The sequence below is a fragment of the Indicator indicator genome, chromosome 3, assembly GCF_027791375.1.
Source record: "Indicator indicator isolate 239-I01 chromosome 3, UM_Iind_1.1, whole genome shotgun sequence".
Classification (NCBI taxonomy): Eukaryota; Metazoa; Chordata; class Aves; order Piciformes; family Indicatoridae; genus Indicator; species Indicator indicator.
This window is the reverse complement of record NC_072012.1, coordinates 20,263,513-20,280,662: the sequence shown is the minus strand read 5'-3', so window position 1 is coordinate 20,280,662 and position 17,150 is coordinate 20,263,513.

Below are 17,150 nucleotides of genomic sequence, written 5' to 3'. Positions count from 1 at the left end.
GCACACTGCGCAATTCATCTGTCTGAAAGGACAGCTGATGTCACCTCCTGGCCAGCTGGCAAGGTGTTACTATGCACACAGACGCCAGTACATTCCTCTGAGAGGGAATAAATCAGACAACTGGCATCTGTGACACTGATGTCCCTTCAAACATCTCTCTGTTCATGTAATTTAAACTTTAGTGGAAGGACATAGTTAGGGTCTCTCTCCTTTATTGTAACCCCTTACCTGAAAAACTTTCTCTTAAAGGCTGAAATGGCACATTGAGAAAACCTGGTGTGGAGAGGAGGCTCTTCCCACAAGTAATCATCTGGAACTAGAAACTCCATCTTGAAGAAAGGAGACAAATGACAAATTCCTGGGGATTTACCTGATTGCACATGGGAGCAATACTAATTAACAGAGTTCATGCATACCATGTAGGCTATAAAATATTTTCTTCCTTTATTAAATTATCCTTGAAGCAGTATCTGTTTGAAAAGAGTCCTTCCTTCCTTTGTTAATATATAATTAATAACACAGTGAGAAAAAGAGTTGTCAGTGCCAGTGGTCTGAAACAAAATGCATTATAATTCCATATTTTCTGACCTCTTCCAACTTCAATGGCCTCTGAAAAGATAGATTAGTCTTGAATGAAATCATCCAAATACACCTGTCTCCCTGAGCCCTTCATATATTTCTAATACATAATAGCTAAAAGCTGGTAAAATGAAAGAGAGTGCCCAAGGCTTCTGAAGTTCAAACTAAGCCTAGTTTTTATTCCACTTATGTGCAAAATCCAAATAATTATCACATACAGGTCAAAAAGATTTGTGCTGAGAAAAAAAAAAAATCCCATGGGAGTGCCTGACAACTTTAACCAAAGACTAGCTTGAAATCAGAATTACCTGCCACCTTTTATACCAATGATTTAGTATTTTAGATGGCACAAAATTTAATATGGATAACATATATCAATGGCTAGTTTAAGTTTTTAAGGGATCATTTTATTTCTGCAGAGACATACACAGTTCCCAGCGTCTGAAATCTAAAGCAGTTATACATTTTTGACAAAGTTCTAGCGGCTCCAGGGACTTTTCCCTGGAGTGACTTATGGTGTAAATGGCTGAACACATGGCATTGTATCTTCTGAACCACGATCTCCTGATGTTATGCTCCTCCTTCTCCTGTGCTTCTGCTCAGCTGTAGACATGAGCTAATAGAAAATGCAAATCCTCTTTAATCGATTCCCATCACCTCACATTTACTTTAGGCTATGAACACACACAAGAACAGTTACAACATGTACGCAGATGTGTGTGTGCTGTAACACGACAAGTGTGTGCTCTCACTACAAGAAGAGTTTCCCCTGAAGCCTGTGTTGAAGACCCTGGTGAGGCAGGCTGTCACCCTGCAGCACATGGAGGCTAACGGAGAAGCAGATATCCACCCTACACTGAAGAAGATGGATGCCCAAAGAAGACTGTGACACTGTGAGAAGCCCATGATGGAGAAGGCTTCTTACAAGACATGCGGACAGAGAGAACCCTACATTGGAGCAGGTTTGCTGGCCAGACTAGTGACCCTTCAGGGGGCCCATGCTGGAGCAGTCCATTCCTGGAGGACTGCAGTCCATGGAATTGACCCATGCTGGAACAGCTCATGAAGAACTGCAGGCTGTGGAAAGGACTTATATTGAAGAATTTTGTGGAGGACTGTCTCCCATGGGAGGAACATCGGACAAAATAAGAGGAGTGATCGTCGATAGCCTATTTTCCCTTCAACTTCTAGGCTGCAGAGAGATACAGTGTTCTTCTGCAGTGTCCTTAAGACAGGATGGTTTTAAGACCAAACCCATATATTATGCAGACAATGCTCTTGCAAATTGAATCAAGAGTAACCAGGATACATCCTCTGGAATGTACTAAACACATGGTTCCCAACATGCTGACATATTTCTTTGCACAGAGTAGGCAGCCTACGGGCATGCAACTCTATGGATGGGCAAGGAGCTAGGAAAGAAAAGTCCAGAGGCTTGTCTTTTGAGGGTATGTACATGTAGCAACTGAGTTTTGACCATTTTTATTTTATGATTTTCTTCTTTTTCTGCCTTTCTTACTGCTCAACATTTCCTGAGAACTAGAAGCAGTGTGTAACTCATATAATTCTTGACTGTTTGCCTTCTGCCCACATGAGCTGTAACTGTGAAGCTGAACAGTCTTGCTAAATTCTTTTCTGAGCATTCTCAGCATAGCTGTAAGCAGGAACAGAAGCTCTGGGCTTTCTATGTAGAGCCTAAAAACTACTTTGTGGTTAGTTTATACTTGATTCATACTGCAAATCATATGAGTTAAAAACAACATTTCAACAAATAAACGCTGGAATTTTAACATCTGAAAAAAGATGGATGCTTCCAGTCCTGCTGCTTGCCAAAGCAAATTTCTGAATTACCGACAGAAGTGTTGGGGATTTTCAAGCTCTGCATTTGCTATATGAATACAGATTAATTGGTGCCTACAGGGCCTTCATGTAAACACCCACTAATCTGTTAAAAAAGAAATATGAATGATCCTGCTCACCAATAGGAATTTCCTCAGGGACCTCAATGAAAGTTAGATTAGGCAATGAATGCTTAGAGGTTCTTCTGTTAAACAGCAGCACGACGACTTCTTATTGTGGGAGGTGGCATTTTTCTACCAGTAATGTAGAGTCAGTGCTTTAGCTCTGATAAGGCTTTTCCTTTCCCAGCAAATATCAAACGATAATGAGATTGTGGGAGGTTGGGTGTTTGGTTTTTTGGGATTTTTTTTGCCAGATTTTCAAATGGCTATTTCTAGCCTCCTACCATGTGAAATACTGGCAGATTTCACAAGGTCTTTGCATGATACTTCAACACTAAAATCCTTCCTCAGGTCTTCAGATATTTATTTCCAAGTGCCTGTGCCGAAACTACAGGTCTTACACTACCTCTGCTTTAATCATTCTGCTTTGACGTTCTGAGCACGAGCAAGGTAGACTTCAAAAAGCTTGGCTTAAAGATCTCTGAATTGAAGGAATTTCTACTTTCACATTTGTAGCTAAGATGTTGTAATGTCATGGAAAAAAAGACCAGGACTATGATTCTGGGTTCTGATGTTTTTTCTTGGTTAAATAATGATTTTTGACACCATCTTCCACAGTGTAATTGTATTCAAGATAGGATGATGTGGGTAAAAATTTGTTGGATATTTGAGCTCAGAGGATAGCAATTGTTCTTTATCTGGATGCTAGCACAAAGCAGAGTACTACAAGGGTCTAGCCTGAGAGAAATGATGCTCAACATCTTTATTAGCAATTTGGAGAAGGCCATGGAGTGCACTCTCAGATAATCACAAATGGCAGGGGGTAGGGGTGTGTGGCAGTGTACCCAAAACTCTTTCCCCCTCCCTGTGAAGATAGGATGGGGGGAAACAGAGAGGCTGAGATGAAGGGAGACAAAGGAGCGATACCTCCCTCTCCCAGGCCTGTGGATCAGTGGATTTCACATGGTCCCTTCCCCCAGGCATACAGACCCTGTGCAGGGTCAAGTCTAGGCATGTTTCGGGTATGTTTGGGAATGTTTAAGCAGAGAACTGATGGTTATTTGTTCTAGCCTTTGTCTGGTGACAATTCCAACAAAAATTTTCTGGCTGTGTAAAATAGGTGAGCTGCAGAGAGCAGGAGGCTCTTCTTTGGGTTCTTGCCTACCACACGAGTGGATTATAAGCAGCAGCAGTTCAGGAGGATTTTCTGATAAAGACACACAAAAGAAATTCCCATCATCAGCAAAAGACATTGTGAGTAATTGATATATTCCTAAGGTCTCCAGAAACTTCCTACCCTTTCTTAGTAGGGGTGACATGCTGCTCTTGGATTTGTCTTTTTCCAAATACTGTTTCTCAAATTATTTGCAACCATTCCTATGTTGTGAAGATAATTTCAACCAAATACTGAACCCTTATAATCTTTAATAACTTCTGTATACAGTTGCATAGGAGGCAGACCCAAATTAATAAATAATCTATATTTTCATTAATGTCTTGCCTTATCACTCTTTATTCATAACAGGGGGTCATCAGTAGCATGGTTGAGAACAGGGATGCCATTCAGAGGGAAGGAAGGAAGAAATACTTGCAGTGATGCAGGCTGGAGACTGCTTGGATAGATGTAGCTCGCTGGAGAAGACACTGAGACTCTTGAAAGCCAGCTGCATGAGACATTAGTGTACCCTGGCAGCAGAGAAGACCAGGAGCACCTTGGGCTATGTGAAAAGAAGCATAGGAGTAAATCAAGGAAAGTCATTATTCTCCACTTGTTAGACCCTATCTAGATACTGCATCCAGTTTGGGATCCCCAAATTAAGAAAGACATTAACAAACTGGAGCAAGTTTAGCAAGGAGACAATAAGACAGTCAGGACATCTGCTTGTGAAGAGATACTGAGAGACAGGGCTTGTTCAACTTGAAGAAGAGATTGCTTCAACCCCCCCATACTTATGAGAAGCTTACTGTGTAGATGGAGCCACTTCTTTTGCAACAGAGATGCACTAAGACAAGAGGTGTTCAGAAACCTTGTCTATGTGAAGACATTCAAGCAGTGATACAGGTTGTCCAGAGAATTTATGCAGTTTCCATCCTTGGAGGTTTTCAAGACCTCAGTCTGAGCAACCTGGTCTGATCTCATAGCTGGCCCAGCTTTGAGGGGCTGAGGGTGGAAGGAGTTTGTTGAGACACAGGGCAGGGGCTAGCATCCCGGGATTTATCACCCAAACTGAAAGCAAGGCTGGCAGTGGAGGCATCAGGGCTACCCTGTCTCCAAGTGTTGAGCACCTTCCCAGAGGAGATGGATGGGATGACCTCAGCTGGGATGTCAACTTGTGGGCAGGGGCACAGATCCACAGCCTGATTTCAATCAAACACAATGCCAGTGCAGCAGGGGCTGTAGCTCTGGTGGGGTCCAAGGGTCAGAGCCTCAGGTCAGAACATCTCCCTAGGCTCGCCAGACAGCAAATAGGTCTTCAGCTTCCAAAGGTGCAGCAAAATATTAGTCATGGATCCTTTTTCTAGTAGCACCCTATTGATAATTCCAGGGTTTAAAGTATGTGCAGAATAAATAGCAAAGTGCTTGCTGACGGTTTTACTGTTAATACAGTGTAATACAAATTCAAATGCCATTATGTAAGATTAGTACTAATAGATAATTCTGAGATGTTAATCTTGTCAACTATACTTCAAAAGTCTACAGATGTCTAAGTGACTCATAAAACCACAAATGAATTAAGAAAACCCAACCAGTGTATGAACAAAGACAACAGTTGGTACTTGTCCTGTTCTAAATTCCTGTTTGCTGTCAAAGTAAGTTTAGAAAAATCTGCCTGCCTTTCACTTAATACATTTACCATGGCATACTACACAAAGCTTTTACTACCTGGACACCTTTGATGTTTTTTCTAGACTCAGTCTTTGTGGTGGCTTGAATGGTTGGATATATTTAGCCCTGAACAGAAACTCTAAAAGGTAAATAATGGTGCTATCTGACTTTGAGAGAACAGACTGTTTAAGGTCAGTGATGAACAGAACATTAATCTCTGGATCTTATATCAGCTCAGATGTACTCATAAAAGTCCACAGACACAGATACCACCCAAATTAGCGTTGAAAGCAGCAGTCTCGGTTCTCTACTGTACATGAAACTAGAATAGAACAAAAGGAAGAGCTCATCTTTCTCTGGGTTTAGGACCTATGGAAATGGAACTGATCCTTGCTACAATGTAGGGTAACTGCATAACCTTACCTTCCACAAACACAAAAGAACTCTGTCATAAGTAATGTTGAAAGCTCTAAAGCATGATTATATTCTTCTTATTAATTACTTTTGATGCATCAGATTTGGGAAATTAAAATCCCTTTGGAGGTTGTGCTGTGCTGAGAAATTCCTCTATGGGACAGTTTTGCTGCTGATAACTTTTTCAATATTAGTTAAAAGCAAAACAAACAAAACCCCACAAACACCCAAACCCAAACAAACAAAAAACCACGCACTTTTCTAGAATATTTTACTCTCAAAGACAAAAATAAACCTTTCCTTCTAGAATTCTGAGGACACAAGTCTGCATTGTCATCCAGAGTTTAAAAGTTAAATTTAGCAAGTCTTTCCATTTAAGGTATAAAACATTGTAGGGTGAACTGGGTCTTTCAGATGTGCAGATTCCAGGTCTAAAGAGCACTTTATTCCCCAGCTTCTCCTGCTCATATGACAGAAAACAGATGACTGGCTGGAGGTCTATTTATAACAGTATGGCATTGTTTTGAACAGCTTTCAAGGAATGGAGTCATTGGATAAAAGTCTGTGGAGGTCCAATGCTGACAGTAAAAGAGGAAATGAGTACAACAGATGCTAAAGGTACTTGGGAAGAAATTTGAAAGGGAAAAAAATAAAAGAAAAAAAGACAGGAAATAGTCTTTAAAGATAGACTGAAGAAAAAAACATTTGAATCTAGTGGAGAAGGCCATAATGTCAGCAGATACTGTAGCATGTGAACAGGGCAGTTTTGGAGTTAAGCCAGAATAATGTCAGCAGAGTCAGCTTGGAGGCCTGTGGCCAGTGGTGTTCCCTGGGGATTAGTACTGGGTCCAGTTTTGTTCAGTATCTTTATTAATGACCTGGATGAGGGGATTGAGAGTACCCTCAGCAAGTTCACTGATGATAAAAATCTGGGTGGGTGGCCATCCAACGAGATCTGGACAGGCTGGAGGGTTGAGCGAAGGCAAACCTCATGAAATCCAATAACGAAAAGTGCAGGGTCCCGCATCCAGGGAGGAATAGCAACAGGCACCTGTACAGGTTAGGGGTTGCCCTGCTAGAAAGCAGCTTCACAGAGAAAGACCTTGGAGTCCTAGTAGACAGGAAGTTCTCCATGGGACAACAATGTGCCCTTGTGGCCAAGAGGGCAAATGGTATCCTGGGGTGCATCAAGAAAAGTGTGTCCAGCAGGGAGGTTCTTCTCACCCTCTACTCAATGCTGGTGAGACCACACCAGGAATATTGTGTCCGGTTTTGGGCTCCCCAGTTCAAGAGAGACAGGGATCTGCTGGAAAGCATCCAATGGAGAGACATGAGGATGATTAGGGGCCTTAAGCATCTCCCATATAAGGAGAGACTGAGATCCCTGGGGCTGTTTAGTCTGGAGAAGAGAAGACTGAGAGGGGATCTCATCAATGTCTATAAATATGAGGGGTGGGTGTCAAGTGGATGAGGCCAGGCTTTTTTCAGTGGTGCACAATAATAACACAAGGGACAATGGACACTAACATGAACTTAGAAGATTTCAGCTAAACATGAGGAGAAACTTCTTTACAGTGAGGGTGCTTGAGCATTGGAACAGGCTGCCCAGATAGATTGTGGAGTCTCCTTCTCTGGTGACTTTCAAAACCCACCTGGATGCATTCCTGTGTGGACTACCCTAGGTGATCCTGTATTTGGCAGGGGGGTTGGACTTGTTGATCTCTGGAGGTCCTTTCCAATCTCTAACATTCTGTGTTTCTGTGATAAGAGGACTGAAATACAGCATAGGACGGGCTCGACTTCCTCAAGTTAGTAGTAAGAACACTGTCACTAGAAAGGAAAAGACTTATCCACACAAGACATGGCTGAAAAGCTGTTTTTATATTTTATTCATACCTCTTTTATTTTAGGAAATATGACCATCTATGTTCTGAGGGTGACCTGGAAAAAGCATTCAGTCTGCAAATACCAGGGACTATAGAAAAGTTCATACTGGTCCTTTTCTAGCTTTCTGAGGTGTTCCTCTTTTGCATTCTTGACTCCCCTAGCACCCAGCTAAATAACAATTCCATGTTTTCACTCCTCTAAAGTTTGTTTTGCCACATAGCCAAAGTTTTCTGAAATGTTTCAGTCTTGGACTCGTATCTCATTTTCTTCTATTATAAGCTGCAGTAGTAAATAGGAGGTAAGAAAGCAGTAGTAAAGTGGACTTGAATTATACTACAACAGGTTAGGATCAAAGTTGTAGAGTTGTCTTCCCTTTTCCACATACACTTAACCAAATCCCTACTCATTGACTACCTTCCACCACTGGCAGAATATGTGACTTCCTCCCCCCAGTATTGGATGTTTCCAAACTAGTCAATGATTTTATTCATGCATCCAGCACACATTCATGGTTCAATTTTGTCAATGCCGTATATTCAGTTCATGTATCCAGCCAAATAAACTCTTATGCCAGACTTGAATATGCCCCATCTGCATGTGCAGTTGTGCAGTGTCCTCTCCACGACTGTTGAGAGTCAGACTACTGATTATGAGAATAGCTGCTCATTAGTGTTTTGTTGGCACACAGTCATCCTGTTACGATTAGCCTGTAATCCCCTGACCACTGCAGTCTCCCATGTAAATAATCCATTACCTACTTACAAGCAGCCAGCCAGACACATCAGGCACATCATGATTCTTTTTTTGATAATGAAAGTGCCCTGCATCTAACTATTAGTTCAATTCTAATTAGATTATAGCTCACTTAGACAAGCTTCCTTTTTATTTTCTTTTTTTCGAGCTTGCAGCTCATGTAAGACTTCAGACGTATGCTTTCACCTTCAGAGTGCATCTTGCCCTCAGCCTCCTATCACCATTTTTGCCTGCATCCAATTGCTGAGTTGTGACATGCTGACATGTGTCATTCTATATGTCCTTCAAATATAAGATTTGGCAGTTGCCTTCAACAGTAAGAGTTGTACCTGTGTGGGAACTTCTTAAAATTTTTCATTGTTTTTGCCAGGTAAGCAAAGTCTAACCTTTCTGTCTTGAGCAGGCATTTGACTTGCAGGCTGATATTTTCTACTGAAAATAGAAGTATTAACAGAAATAGAGCCATGCAAATAAAAATAGACAGTTGTATTGAAATTTTTGGAGGAAAGGGGAGACTTCTCCTTAGAGCTATTGTTAGTTATTCAGCCTTCAGGTTAATTGCAGAGATGTTGTTTATTAAAGCTCATTAGAAACTTGGTATTATTGAATAAACTTGCAGTTTTTTGACACCCTAAATTTTCTTTGTATCAACATTTTTGAATTTTTATCCGTTTTAAATTACTTTGTGAAGAAAATCCTGTGCATAATCTCCATGCATTCATTATCTGGCTCTCCTCCTACAGACTTCAGATATTAAATCTCTTTCTTCTCATTGTCCTAATATTTGACATTTACCATTGCAGAATTCATCTTTTAGAAGCTACATCTTTGTTGACTTTCCTTCTAGACCAAGTATTTATTGCACAACCCTTACTGTACTTATATCTAATCCTGCTAACCTTTTCGACTACAGCAGCCAAATATTATTTTTCCAAAAGCCTATTAATGAAACACCAATAAATAAGGACCTAGTGAGTTGCCTTTTTTTTTTCCTGCCGTTAGTGCTAGCCCTATAAGTTCACATTACTTTGATTAAATCTCCTTTATAAGCCATAAATGAGTAGCAGCTGGTCCTGATATCTCTGGGAAACTTGGCAAATTAGAGCACCTCGCATTTCATGAAGCTGCAATTGGGAAATGACAGATTTTGCTTGTGGTCTTCAAATCAGTTCCCTGAAATTAATGTTCTGCATCAAAACCAATCCTATTTTTAACTTTTGATAAAAAGAGAAAAGGAAAAGATGAATTCTTGTTAGATAACAGTTACCTGGATAACCAACATATCTATAAAGTTAAATATGATGCAGAAGCACTATAAACAATGCTTGTATATATACTGAAGCTTCTGCTGCCTGGAACATGGTGAGTGATGGGCTGTATCAAAAGCTTGGTGAAATAGCAATATATCATACACATGATAAGAGCTAATAAATCATGTTATAGGGTATGATGAATGAATCAAAATAAGACAATGTTAAATTATGGGAAGAGGAACCATCCATGAATTAGTATTTGAAATTTTGAGCATAAATTTGAAATTTTGACATTAAAAAAAGACAGGTATTTTTATTCCACACCTACATCTACATATTTTCTAAGGCAATACATTGTTTTTTATATTTGGAATTTATTTTGTTTTATTTTAAATTCTGTCTTAAGTGCTGTAATTTGAATAACTTCATGTCAGTCATTTATATACATTATATACATTTGCTAAAGATCTGTCCTAAATTTGGCCTGCAAAAATAATCTCCACTTAAATTCTTTGCTGCTTAGGAACTAAAATTCAGAATATAGATGAAATGTATGTATTAAAAAGTGAGAATTTGAATAAAAAAATTTGGGGCCCAGAAAACTTCATCAAAAAATCAACTTCAGCTTCCAATTATCACAGTTCTGAAAATCACAATAGTTTATTTAGTGACTATGTGTCAGGATATGTGCTGTGGAACACCTCTGCTATGAGGACAGACTGAGAGAAGTAGAGTTGAACTTAGAGAAGAGATGACTCTGGGATCTCAACAGCTGCCTTCCAGTGCCTGAAGGGTGCCATAAGAGAAGGCTGGAGAGGGACTTTTCATAGGGGTGTCTAGCAATAGGACAAGGGAGAATGGTTTGAAGCTGAGGGAGCGTAGACTTAGACTGGATTTTAGGAAGAAGTTCTTCAGTGAGACTCTGGAATAAGTTGCCAGGGAGGATGTGGATGTCTCCTCCTTGGGAGTGTTCAAGGCCAGGTTGTATGAGGTCTTGAGCAGACAAATTTAGTTGAGAGGTGTCCCTGACCATGGTGGGGAGGTTGAAGTAAATGATCTCTGAGGTCCCTTCAACCTGAGCTGTTCTATGATTCTATGAACCTAAAGGGTAAGTTAAGACATAATTATTACTATTTTACATGGTAACAATTGTATTCTGGCAACTCAAAATAAAACTTGGGAGTTGAATGTGAAAAATAGCTTTTTGACATATAAAAGTAAAATTTAAACAACCTGGTGCCATGGGATTAGAAGTGTATTTTTAAAATTTGTTCCAACCACTGCTTGGTAGAAAGACCAGCAACTGAATTCTCCTTGGGCACTTAACAAGAAATCATAAAAAGAACAGTTTATTTTAATCTCATTACTTGACAAAATATTGTCATATCTCAATTTTAATGGGCATATCTAACCCTGTGAAGTAAAGGAAGCAATAAAAAATAACCAGACTTTCAGTCCTAGTTTAAATGTCATCTCAGTCACTAGAAAAATTCTCATTGAGTGGAGTGGATTGGTTTACAAACTAATAAAGGAAACTTGCACAGGCTTAGCAAACATAATTTTGAAACTGAAAACATATGATTACCTTTACCCCCATCTGTCTCTCTGTGAGGACCAGTGTTGCACACCCTGAATTGCATTAAGTCATTTGTTTCCTTGGAACACTCCCTGGAGTATCATATTGTGGCCCTTTAAAGTTTGTTACTCATTTCTTTTTAAAGAATCTGCTTTAAAACTGCATTTGTCTGTTTTGTTGTGTACATGCAAGCATTCCCTTGTAAAGTGTATTTCACAGACAAGGACTGAAAAAATGGTAGAACAATGATGCTTGGTAAACACATTAAAAGTAACATATTGGTTTACATTGCCTTTAGTATGATGTTGTTTCTAGCTCTCCCCATGGACCCCTTTTGCCATCCAACACAGAGTAACCTTTTTGCTTTTCCCCAACAGCAGAACACCTCTGAAAGTTTACTTTCTAAGAGAGGAATTAAAATGAGACTTTCAATAAAACTCCTAGCCACCAGCATTTTCCTAGAAGTATCAGAATCTGAAGATAAGTAGTTTAAATGGAGATTCTTATTACTGCTACACAAGACTCAATGTTTCATTCACCCACAGCTCTGTGGACTTTTTCTTACATTTTGATTTTTGCTGGAAGAGCAAAAAATGGAAAGAATAAACAATCTTGCATTCTTTTAAATCTTGTAAACAGGTGGTATTCTGATGAAGAGTGGTCGAGGAAAGCACTAAGATGTTACACAGTTGTTAAAAACAACCAGAACATCAAGGTTTATTTTAGATTTCTTCCATAATTTAAATTCAATTCTCCCTTGGGACAGCAAGAGAGACAAATATTTCTCCCTTTACTAAGATGTTCTATGTGCTGCTTCAGGATGTTGCATCAAATAATTGTTGCTAGAGGGAAAGGCCCTCCTCTGCAAAAATGCTGAGGAGAAGAGCTCAGGTGCATGTGTTAAGCAGCCAACTTGCCCAGATCTGATGAAATGAAAACTTGTGGCAAGAGAAGCCTGCAAGCCAACGAACCTGGGAGATACTTACCAGTTGTCATTACTTTTGAAACCGTGTTGTGTGTGTGGCACAGTCTATGTCACCCACAAAAATTTTGTATTGTCTTTATATTTGGCATTGGTAGCACTCCCTCCTGGAACTTCAAGTTCTTTCTAATGTACCAGACTGAATCCACTTCCAAAGTGCTGACGTCTCACAAACTTTACAGTAGGGTGATAGGATAGTGCTCTTTCCTTCACCACAGGAAAGAGGAACAGCATCTCTGTAGCTAAGCCTAAACTGAGGGGGCCTGGGAGCCATTCTGTGCTATTATCAATTTTACACCCTTTTCCCTGTTTCATGGGAATCTGGATATTTGAGCCACTAGGCAGCTGTGGAACATAACTTGAAATGGGATGCAAGAACAGACTATGGTGAGCCATGGCCATGTAAACTCATCACAGAAAGCAATTTTGCACTTTTAGACTTACTTAGTTCCTGATCATAATTTTAGCCACTAGTATTAACAAATTGGAGAACAAGCCAGATCCCTTCAACAGTGAGAAGTGGCTATGGTTATAACCAGAAATTAATGTGAGATCCTTTGACCAGAGAAGGTAAGAAGTGGCTGCAAATTTCAGTCTCTAACATGTCTGATTTTTTTCCCCTTGCATTTGAAACACAACAGTAGATTAGAATTGTAGAATCCTATTTATCTATTTAGCAGAACATAGGAAGCTGTTGCCAGCTACTGTAGTTATCACTTTTACTGCTGCATGCCCCACCAGCATACCTCAGCCACCAACTTCTAGGAATTTCCATGATTCCAGCAAAGGTGCCAATCCCGTTAGTAATTCTGTTCTGCACATTCTGTCCATTATAAAAATTAACTGAGAAACCTGTTGAAAAAGCCACATAATCCTCTTATCCCTATATAACTGCTACCAACCTAAGGACAACCTGCATCAGTACCATAAAGTACTGCTTTTTTTTTTGTCATCTCATCTCAGGCAAAAAAAGCCAAACCCATTAAGAACATAATCTAGGTCTGACTTCATAAACCCAAACAAGCCAAAGATCTCATGCACAATTATGTAATTAGGATTCTGTCTGAAACTGGCATTGTTCATTTCCGTAAGAGAATTAGATGTTCATTACATTCATTACACTCCATTCTGCTAATAGGATTCATCATATATATTTAAAAATGAACTCATTTAACTCCTATTGGTCATAAACCGTGCTTCTAATTGCTCACTTCACTAATGCTCATTCTTTGATTTTACTGCATTAGACTGCAACAAATACAAAATAAGAGACCTTAGCCTGATGCCAAAGGATATTTAGCTTTGACCATTATAATCCATCAAATGTCCTAGTGAGTCAAAATGGAATCTGCAATCTTCTTAACAATCGTTATTGATTTGAAAATGATGATATTTTGGGTAAGCCTCTGAGAAATATCATTCTTCTCTTGTGGAAATATGAGGAGTGATTAAATGCATGCATCCCTGTTCTCACATAGCAAATGATATAAAGGCAAGAACAGACCAGACTGCAGCACACAGTTAACTCAGGGCAGTCTATGACATGGGAAGATATAATGCTGCATGAAACACTTATGCCCTATTAGCAAAAACCAAGCTGATAGAACCACTGCCTTAAATCAAATTTTAACCTTAACCAGCCTGGCCAGTTGCAATTCTGGTTGTGATGTGCAGTAAATAGATAGGGTACAATAAATCTTTCTATTGTACCAGACATATCAAGATACAAACGTGTTTGACTGTGTACTATTATCTCACAGCTGAATCTCATGACACTTCATGTCTCATGCAGCAAGATTTTAAGCAAGCTAAGGCTAAATGGTTTAATAGACGTTCAGGTGGTGAAAAATAGCCCCCTTTTGCCAAAGAATTTTCCAGCATGCTGCTGGTTACTGTCTTTGTTACTTCAGTCTGCAAAAGCACAGGAGAATGTGTGGACTTGTCATCTATAGCTGGAGTCTGTATCATGGGTTGTTCATCTTTACTGTGCAATTTTATTTTGAAAACAAAGAGCTAAAATTGATCAGTTTTATTTCATACTTCTCAGATAAAAGCTAAGTGCTCTTTGTTTGTTGCTTTCATTATTTACACGTGGCTGCCATTCTCCAGCAACTGACAGCTTGAGCCAAAGCTATAGCCATTTGTTGTAAAAACTGATTTGTATTGGAAATGTGACGTTTTCTAGTTTTGTGAAGTGATGTAACCCCATGCAAAAGCAAGTCATCAGATGCTGGCATTGCAGATAGAGTGTTAGGCATTGTTCTGAAGAGAATGGCAGATTTTAAATGAAGAGGCTGAATTTGTAGCTATAGAAGTTGATGTCATGCCATCATTACATATCTTTCCTCTTTAACTAACAAGGCACAATAGTGAACAGTTAATTATAGACAAGAAGTTGTTTTTACTGAAATTGTAGAATGTCCTCACTCAGAACACAGGCTCACCAGGCTTCTGATTTATAGCTGCCAATTAGCTGTTTCTCAGTAAGGCAGTTACCTTTGTTGGCTGAGGTAGTCTGGTTTGTGGTTTTGCCTCTCAGCAATACAGCAAGCAAAGCTCTGCCTTCTGAGAGACCATTAGCCAATTAAAGCAGTGTTCTGACAAACATAGTGGGCAGAAATCACAGCCTTATATTAACTATGCAAATCTTGTAAATGTTGCATAATTACTATAAATCTCCCTTCATTTCAGGTTTCTTATCCTCTGAGTATAACATGGACATCATAGTTGCATCAACACTGATCACATGCCTCCTGTGATTCTCCTCTGTCGCAGATGTGAAATAGATTTTACTGGAAAAATGACTGGCACACCAATGTTAAGCATGCTGTACAAGGTGAAGTGGGAATGCAGGAAGAATATCAGAAAAGCTGTGTCACATCTGAGCTGCCAGCAATGGCATGGGGCAAAATTGCCCTGTCAGCCTGGATATACTTTAGTAGAAAAGGGAAAAACATAGCCAAATGCAACTGGAGCAAATTCAAGAAGCATTTGATTGATAAGAATTTGAGCGTGTGTAATGTTATTTTTATGATAAACATTCTGGCCAAACAAGCACTCAATGGCTGTCCTCTGAGGCTGTTTTTAAATGTTGTTGCTGGCCTCTGTTTCATTAGCCTAAAACCTGTCGGTGGTTTTGCAAAAAAGCAATACCCCTAAATTACTCCTGTACCATAGTTGTCACAGTGATAAATGAAGAGAGATTAATTAAATGTGTATTCAAATGAACTCCATTGACTTTAAAGGTTTTTTTCTAGGCTGGGATTTTACTGCGGCTTGGGAGTAGTGTCATGGTGAGAGGAAACTTTTGTCTGGAAACTTCTGAAGTTTAAATGTCTGGAAATACCCAGGCGAAGGCGCTGGAGGATTATGGCTTTAAAAGCAGGATCTGGGTGCCCCTTTGTGGGCTGTGGTGTTATTGCACTTCTGCGACCTCTTGTAAGGTACTTGAGGGATTTCATTGCCTATGATTATTGGTATACGTCTGATGTTTATACACTTTGCAAAAACATGTCATTTTGAAATTACACTTTTGCTGCTTCAGTATCTCATTATGTAATATAAAGCCATCCACCCCGTATTCCAACACAGTACTAAATTACAAGTCAGGTTAATGTTATGAATTATTTATTATCCACGTATGAGGTAAAACGCAGCCACAAAAGTAGAAATATTACTGTGAGTATGAGGAAACAGAAGGACTTATCAGAAGGATATAAGAGGAGTAATCTTCTATCCAGAAAAAAAACCCCAACACAACAGAATCTTGGTACTACTCATACCAGAATGAGATCAAAAAAGGGTATAGCTAAAGAATTTGTACTTCTAAATAATTCTGAACTCTAATGCCTATGAAAGATGTATTTATCACAGAATCACAAAGTGGATGAAGTTGGAAAGGACCGTCTGGTCCAACCTTCCTAGGACTGTTTGCACAAAACCATATCCAGTGAGGTTTGACTGCCTCAAAGAAGGGAGATTCCACAGTCTCTTTAGGCAGCCTGTGCTAGTGCTTGGTCACCTTCACAGTGAAAAAGTATTTCTTGGTGTTCAAATGACCCTGTTAGGTTTTGGTTTGTGCCCATTGCCTCTTATCCCATCACTAGGAAACACTGAAAATGGCCTAGCTCCATCTTCTTTATACCCTCCCATGAGGTATTTGCCTACACTGATAAGATCCCTCCTGAGTTTTCTCTTCTCCAAGGCCAGAAATCCTCACTCACCCTATCCTTATATGTCAGATCCTCCAAGACCTTCACATCCTTATAGCTCTTCTCTGGACTCACTCCAGTTCTTATCTCTCCACATCCTTCCTGTACTAGGGAGTGCTGAACTGGTCCAAGCATGCCATGTATGTCTCACCCATGCTAAGCACAGGAGAAGGAGCATCTCTCTTGAACTGCTAACGTATCCTAGAAGGCTGTTTGCCTTCTTTGCTGTGAAGGTGCTTTCCTGACTCATGGTCAACTCAGTATCAAGGACAATCCCCAAGAACCTTTTCTGTAAATCTGCATTCCAGCAGGTAGCACATGGGGCTATTCCTCCCAAACTGTGGGGCCTGGCATTTCACTTTGCCAAAAGCCTGTTAATTAGTTTATCCAACTTGTTGAGATTTCTGTGAGTGGAAGCACAAAAGTCTGGTGTATCAATCACTCCATTTTGTGTTGTCTTTCAACTTGCTGAGGCTGCACTCTGGGACACTAATGAATATGTTGCACAGTATTGGCTTTAGTATCAACTCCTGGAGTATTCCACTAATGATTGACCTCTGGTTGGACTTCATGTTGCTGATCACAGCTCTCTTCATCCAGCAATTTAGCTAGTTTTCAATCCATCTTACTGTCTGTTTATCTGGACCATACTTTATCAGTTTGTCTATGAGGATGTTACGGGAGACAGTGTTGAAAGCCCTACTAAA